This window comes from Linepithema humile, unplaced genomic scaffold, assembly GCF_040581485.1.
Source record: "Linepithema humile isolate Giens D197 unplaced genomic scaffold, Lhum_UNIL_v1.0 unplaced_1, whole genome shotgun sequence".
NCBI lineage: Eukaryota > Metazoa > Arthropoda > Insecta > Hymenoptera > Formicidae > Linepithema > Linepithema humile.
Window position 1 is genome coordinate 731,901 of NW_027124985.1, and position 8,157 is coordinate 740,057.

Below are 8,157 nucleotides of genomic sequence, written 5' to 3' on the forward strand. Positions count from 1 at the left end.
GCAAATAAGAAATAAGAAATAAATGATTAATTACGCAAACGTTGTCCCCCCGCGCTCGATGCTCTTCCTGAGTCCCCTCCTCTTCTCAGTTCTCGCAGTCCAAGGCACTCACTCGCGTTCGCGTCGCGTATATGAAAATCGCCCGATATTTTAAACGAGATTCCCGACGTGTACTTTGTCATTTTAAGACAAAGATGTAACTCAAATATTACATGTTTGACACTCTGCGCGACAGATTAAGACGGAAAAGCATGACATGGAAAACTGTGAGAAATAGTAAAGGTATTATTGAAAATAATAACGCGCCGATACGCCGATTTACCATTCGTATGAGTGCCGCCGTGCGAATAATAACGGTATAATAGGAAACACAAGGTTGCGCCGATTCCGACTTAAAGGAATGCGAGAAGTGGGGGGCAACAATGTTTACGCTGATACACGAACGTGCGCACGAGAGAGAGAGAAAGAGGATGTGCGCGCATACTAAGCGTAACGACGAAAACAACCCCAACGCTACGAGTCGGTTTCGAATAAATAAATGTTTGATAATTGCTCTGTTTCGAAACCGACTATCGGAAGAAAATTAACCCGTATACTTTATGCGAATTTACATCACGAATTTGACACGCTACGGTCCGCGAAACGAATACAAGTTAAACGTACTTTGTGCCGCGACACATCCATACATATAATTATAGTATAAAACGATATAAATTCAACGATTGATTCTACAATGTACACTCATAATATGTATGTTCCTACACATCGCGTTTCACAGCTGAGATGAATGGACTGAAGGATATCGAGTACATTTTTGATTCTGGCAATGACTTGAAATGTTATCAATTTTGACAGCTTATAAATAGCTCGTGTTTCTACCGCTAGTATTGTTCCCATATTGTCATTTTTAAGCAGTAGAAAAGTTAAAAGTATATATTAATTTAATCCAAAAATATATTTTTTAACCAATCCAAAATTATTAATTTGCAGTTTGTAAAAGTTCATAAATAGCCTCGGAAACATTTTTTTCTTTTTTTATAAGATAGAAGAAGAGAGCAGAGTTGAACAGAGTAGTTTTCAATTATGTCGTAGGACAAGAGAAAATGACCGAATTCGCTCACCCTGGTTTTATTTCCGCGTGCTTTACACGTATTTCTACATTATTTCTTTTTCTTCTTCTCCTTTTAGTACACTTTGTTAGTGTGCCAGTAAATGAGTTCTTTTGACGATTTATTTTCGAAGCTTTTCTATTAAGTATTTACAGTTTCTATTTTGTTTTTTTTCAAGTAAATTTTTTTTCAATATTTGGATAATGTTTTGACCATATTCTATTTTCAATAACTTTTAATTTTATAATTAAACATATATATACCACATACATATAAGACATTATTGTCTCCACAAACTCATCTCTTTCTACTACACAAATATAGAAGCGCAGCAAATCATTTACTCGAAGAAGCCAGTCAATAAATAACGTTTTTGTAATAAACACGCAACCACCTGGGACCTTTTGCTCCAAATAAACACGATCCATATCGAAATCCGGCCGGTACCGTCATGATGTTATCGTGATAATCGATGTGATAACTGCAAAAAAATGATCTCTTAGAATATAGGTATATTTTATTTTTATTAAATGAAAGAACTGAATGAATTAATAGGCTTGTTACTTAAAAATATACCAAATTTAAATAATGTAGATTATATTAGAAACAATTACAATTCATTAAAAAAATTACAAGAATATATTAAAATTGACAAGATAGTTCCAAAGATAAGTGAAATATCAGAAAATAATATACTTAAATAAATATGACATTAAGGATAATTGATAGTCATAAGAATATAGGAGAAATATTAAATGAGAATATTAATAAAAATTATAAACATGTAATTTTTCTAGATTGGGACGATACTGTTATAAGTACAAGTTCACTAAATAATTATAAGTTTGAATTTCGAAATCAAAGAGAAAAGTTTGATATAATTGAAACATTTAAAGCTTTTTATATAAATGATTCGTGCCTTGCATTATATATATTGACATACAGACAGAATCCATACGATGTTCAAGGAGAAGCTACAGAATTAAAAATAATGGAATATTTAAAATCAGATTATAAATGTAGAAGGACAGATACATATAATAGAATAGGTCCTATAATTTCTGTAGACTATGGATGTCCTAAAATAAACGTAATTCAAGAAATCATTAATGAAGATTTTAATAAAATAACTAATAATGTTCTTTTATATTTTGTAGATGATAACTATAAAAATGTAGTAGGATGTTTATTATCAAGTAAATACGAAGATAACATGTTTATCTATTTTTTTCCAGACTCAAATGAAGACCTAACAATATCAAGAAATATAAACAAAAAAGCTAAAGAAATATTAAAATATTTAAAATAAAAATATATTAAAATCTATTGAAATTTAGTACATTGTTTTACAATCATTCCTAAGATATTTTCAAATTCTTCTATTGTTTTCTTTCTTCTATCTTTTCAAATTGATAACTTTCGTCTTTAAACTGTTTTAATTCAAAATTATCATTTTTATATACTATATTATTGATTGAATTTATTTTTAGATTTTCCTTCGGATTTGGTATCAACATGAAATTTCTTCCTATAATATATTCCATTACTGCTGTAGTACTATCAATAGATTCGATCTTATCGTCATTTTTCTCTTTTTTTACAGGCTTAAAAAATTTCAAGTTAGAATTAACTTTAAAGAATATAACAATGGGTCTATTTTTTTCACTGAATACAGTCTTTTTACTTCTCACAATTCTTTTTTTTCCTTTTGTATTGATTTGTTTGAGATATATTATATTTTTATTGTCTGTATTTCCAAAAATCAATGGGATATAATCCCCGTTAAATATATATTCAGAGATATGCTTTTCAGTTAACTGTTCCTGAGACAATTTAGCTTTGACTAAATTACTGTCGATAATAGCTGCCATTACAATATCCTTGCCACTAGGTTTAATACTTTCAAACTTATAGTTTTTAAAATTCTTCTTAAACTTAGGATTTTTCTTTATTTTATTAATAAAAGTCTTTACTATATCAAATTTATAACCTCCCTGTAGACATTCCGAATCTGATGTGTCGTCAACAGAATCTACAGAAAAAGAATTGATATAAAATATTCTTTTTTTTCTATCATTTTTTTTCTTTAATATGTTGCTTATCTTAATATCTTCAATTAAAATACTATCGTCTGATTCTGAAGTATATTCCTTCATAATTCTATTTAAATGCGAATATTTTTATAAAATCTTCTAGTAAAATTAGTTCCTATAGATCCGTTACTTGATTTGTATATAACACCAAATATATCATTATATCTCTCTTTAGTATAAAATATTTTAATCTCTTTATCATCGTCAATATCTTTTTTAAATACCGTTTTTACTGATTTTTTTAGTGAATTTACTATTCCTTCCATTTTTTGCTTATCCATTAATATAAACGTATTATTTCCTATATTTAATATGTAATTAAACGAAAGTTCTCTCTCATAAAATATATTTAACTCGTGTGTTTTTGTATCTTTCTTTGACAAATTTGCCTTAGATGTTAATATAATAGGTTCTGGATATACGTTTTTTCCAAATTCTAAATTATTTAAGCCTGTAACTTTATCTATAAATACATAATATATATATTCAAAATCTTTACAACGTGTAATTATTTTATAACACGTGTTCAATTTCTCTTTTTCATAAGTCATATTCGTAATAGTATCTTTATTGTACATAATAGTACTCAGTTTATCATTATATCCCTTTATAATTTTAGTTTTTATTAATAAAATATCAATTAAATTATTTAGTAAATGTTTATTAACTTCCATACTAAAAACAGTTTAATTTAATAATTTATATTTCATATTTTATTTAAACTATAAAAAATCGGGATACAATATTTTCTCTTTCACAATTTTTGGTATTATAATTTTTCCCCTGCAATTTAAATATTGTAAGAATACTTTACATGCATATGTAAAATTAAACTTATTCAATTCTGGAGAGTAACCCAAATTTTCACATCTGGTACACTTCCATCTAGAATAGTCAGGATTACTCTCATGAGTTGCGAAATCTCCGCATCTAGTACATATAAACGATTCAATTCTGTCTTCCACTGAATCTGATAGTAAAGAGAGTAATACATCTGAAGCTCCATAGCACGCAATTCCGTCTCCCTCCATTTCTCCGAATCTTATTCCTCCTTGTCTTTTTTTTCCACTAGGTGCTTGAAGTAATTTTGTCTTCTTTCCTCTGTTTCTCACTGTTATTTTCTCAATAGCCATCTGAGTGAGTAATAGGTAATACTCCATACCCATAAAATGTTTTTTTCCACCATCACATTTTATCAATTCGTGTGTATAAGGATTGTATAGATCAACCAAACAAGATGCCTTTTCATCATACTCCTCGTTTGTAAGATTATCATTATATCTCTTGTATCTATTTATTATTTAAGAATGATAAGAATCTAATCCTGTATTTGTCAAAGGTTGATAATTTATAAGTTTAATACTTCCCTTGCGTTGTCTCCGAAAGGATTCGAAGAATAACTACTGGTAAGTTTTATCTGATTGTAGAAATTAAATGTTTTCCTAGATATAATAGAAACGCTGTTTATAATTATATCCGGAGTTACCCCATTAATAGTATGAGGCAACATCTTGTGTTTCCGTCAATTCTGTTAATAGTTCTCCAACATTATCATATACGTCTTTCAACCCTCCTTTTGGATTATCATCAATGTATTTCAGGAAATCAGATAAAGTCTCGTACACTTTTTTTCCTCCGTTGTTTTTTATTTTTTCATTCAGTTTATTTGTAAATTTCTTCTTGTAATATATATTTAGTGGAACTATATCAGATATAGTATCTATATTAATATTATCTGATTCATTGAGGTATTTTAGACCTTTATAAAAATCAATATCTTCAGATGCAAAAAAATTATATTTTCTTAAATCATCATCATTTATAAAATTATTGATATCTTTATGATTCAGATCATTATATAATGATATTGGATCATGACTTTCGTTAAAATGTAATTCTTCGCAAGTTTTATTTCCTCCTTTTTCTTCTTCTATAGTAGAAAAACTATTAATAAAATTTATCAAAGGACCCAATTTTTTTATACTATTGTTAATATCTGGAACATTTTTTTTGTAGATAAAATGTTTTTAAAGCAAGTTACATTTGGCAGTGGACTGACATCCAATTTGACTACTTCCTTGTTACATCTTATCATTTTAGTAGATTTAACTTTAAATCCAAGTTTTCTAAGTATAAATTCTATAAATCTTTGTTTTTCAACATTATTGCTGAATATTTCGTCGTTATTTACATTTTGATAATCATCGAATAAATATAGATATATATTTAGTATTTGGTAAGGAGATTTTGAAAGTTTTGCATTTTCTATAAATTTTATAGAACCTTTCTTATCAAGACCAAAGTTGTTTTTTGTACCGCACTTTATCTCAACAGGCTTTTCGATCTTGTCATCATATTTGTATTTTAAATTTTTAAAGAAATCAAACATTGTAATTTTATCATCGAATGGAATTGGAATTATAGATATTAGTTTAATATCATTTTCATCGCCTATCCTATCAAGTATATCAGAAAGAGGATATGTGTACGTAGAGCCTTTATGATTAAAAATAGCAAATACATAATTTACATTTTCTAAAAAATATCTAGTAAATATATCTAATTTTTTATAGTCAGAATACTTCATTGTAGTCTGATTTAAAGGTGATGCTTTTCCAATATCGTCTCCTTCTATTTCCATACTGTATAAAAATCTTAACGGATCTATATACTCAAACATTTCACTTATATTCCTATCGTCAATATTTTTATAACTTTTGTATTTAATATTTGATCTATTATTCCTAATTAAATTTATAATATCGTCATTAACATTCAAATTATTGAAATGTTTTGACAACACTTCTCTCAATAAATATTTATCATTGTCTGACATGGTAATATTAACACAATTATTAACATCATTTTTTTAAAAATTTTCATATTCTGTATTTCCAATTTCGTTTTCGTGTTTGTTAAATATATTTTTTATGAAAAGAGAAAATAAATAAAAATCAGGATTTTCCTTTATATTATTAAATTTTGGATCAGTAATATATGACGTGATATTTTTTAAAACTTCTATGTTTACAGGTGCTAAATAATAGTTATCAGATATCATATCAAGAATAGATGTTTTCTTACTATCGAAAAAATTGAAATTCGGAATGATCTCTGGAAAAAGATCTTTTAAACATTTTCCGTCTGAATTATTTTCTCCCCAAGCAATTCTAGATATAGATTCAGGATATGTTGTTCTTACAAACTTTAAAAAATTATTTGTATTTTCATCCAACAGTGTGTAGTTATCATCATGTTTTTTGTAAGGATTTATTATAGATAAGTCTGGATTTAACTTTATTCCTCCTCCTAATTTAATTTTGTACGGAAATATATTTTTAACATAAAATGATAGTGTGTTAGATACTAAGTTAGCTAATCCTACGTCATCTTTGTTATCCTCTAGATGACAATTGTTTTCATTTAACTTTAATAACTTTTCTATTTCATCAAGTTCGTTCCTTTTATAATTATACGATAATAAATTTATTTTATCACATATAAAATCTAGTTTTATTTTTTCTAGTTTACCCATTTAGTAAAGAAAAAAATACTAAATAAATAATTTATATATCAATATGTTGGACAAAGATAGTTATATCAATTCTGATTCTATAGATAATAAGACTTTATTGAAAGCTCATGATTTCAAAAGAGATGAAAATCCATTCAAATTGAATAAATATGATGTGGTTTACGGATCTCTTGATTATGAATATGTAAAGAATTGTATTGAAAATTCTTCAGACAATAACGAAGATCGATTAATTGGAAGAGATATGATAAGAAATTTATTTTTCAATTTTTATTTTTTATTCGGACTTGAAGAAAAGAATATCTTACGAGTCAAAGACTTATTTGATATATGTGAGATAAATACGGAACATGGTACTGAAAACAATAAGGTTCTTGATAATATAATCGATGATAGTATAACTGATGATAATATAGCCGATGATGATATAATAGATAATATAATTTTAGATTATAAAAATGAAGGAAAGGATTGTACGTTAGATTTTAGTGTATTGGAAGACATAGATGAGATAAGTAGGTTGTACGATGAAGATATAGTTGATAAAGTAATTGAAAAAAATGTTCAAATGATCGAATACAAAAATACTCCAAAGATAGAACAAAATGTCGATCCAGAAGCTTATATTAAGATTCAACGTAAGTATAAAAGCGATAAACTGAATAAATTAACAGAACTTTTAGAAAATCAAAGTATTTCTGAAGTTATAAGAAAGAAAAGAGATATTGTATATTTCTGCAAGAACAATAATCTTAATATGGAAATGTGTGATTTGGATGATCTATCAAATTCTGATATTAATAATATATACAACAAAATCTCAGAAAGCGAATCATCTGATCTTACAACCATATTAATAATAGGATCGATAAACTTGTTAGAGTTTATAGCTGTAAAAGTATTTAAGATAGAAAGTCTTAATGGATTTACAAACGACGAGTTCCTTAAAGAGACAAATAAATTTAGAACAAAATTTAAATCGACAGTTAATTATATAGATGATAAGGTAGGAAATCCTAATAGACCTGGGATGGATATAATTATATATATAGGTTTCAGAATTCTACAGAGACTAACTATGAAGTAATTGTTTACTTTTTTTTTTGTATTCCTTTTTCCTCCCCAGCTATCGATGTCTTCAACTCCATCTATTCCGTCTAGTACATCTGATTTTTTTGAAACTTTTAATCCTCCGTTATTTTCTGAATTTGGATGCTGTATTAGATCGCTAGTGATTATATATTTTGTACCGGAATTAGTTTTGTCCTCGTAGTACGAAAAATATTTGTCTGTACCTTTAACATGTCCCCATTTTATTTCTTTTTCAAATCCTTTGTTTCCTCCTTTTGTGAAGTTCATTTTTTCACGAAAAGCAGGCATCTCTGCTGTAACGTTCAATCTCTTAATGGCCAATGATTGT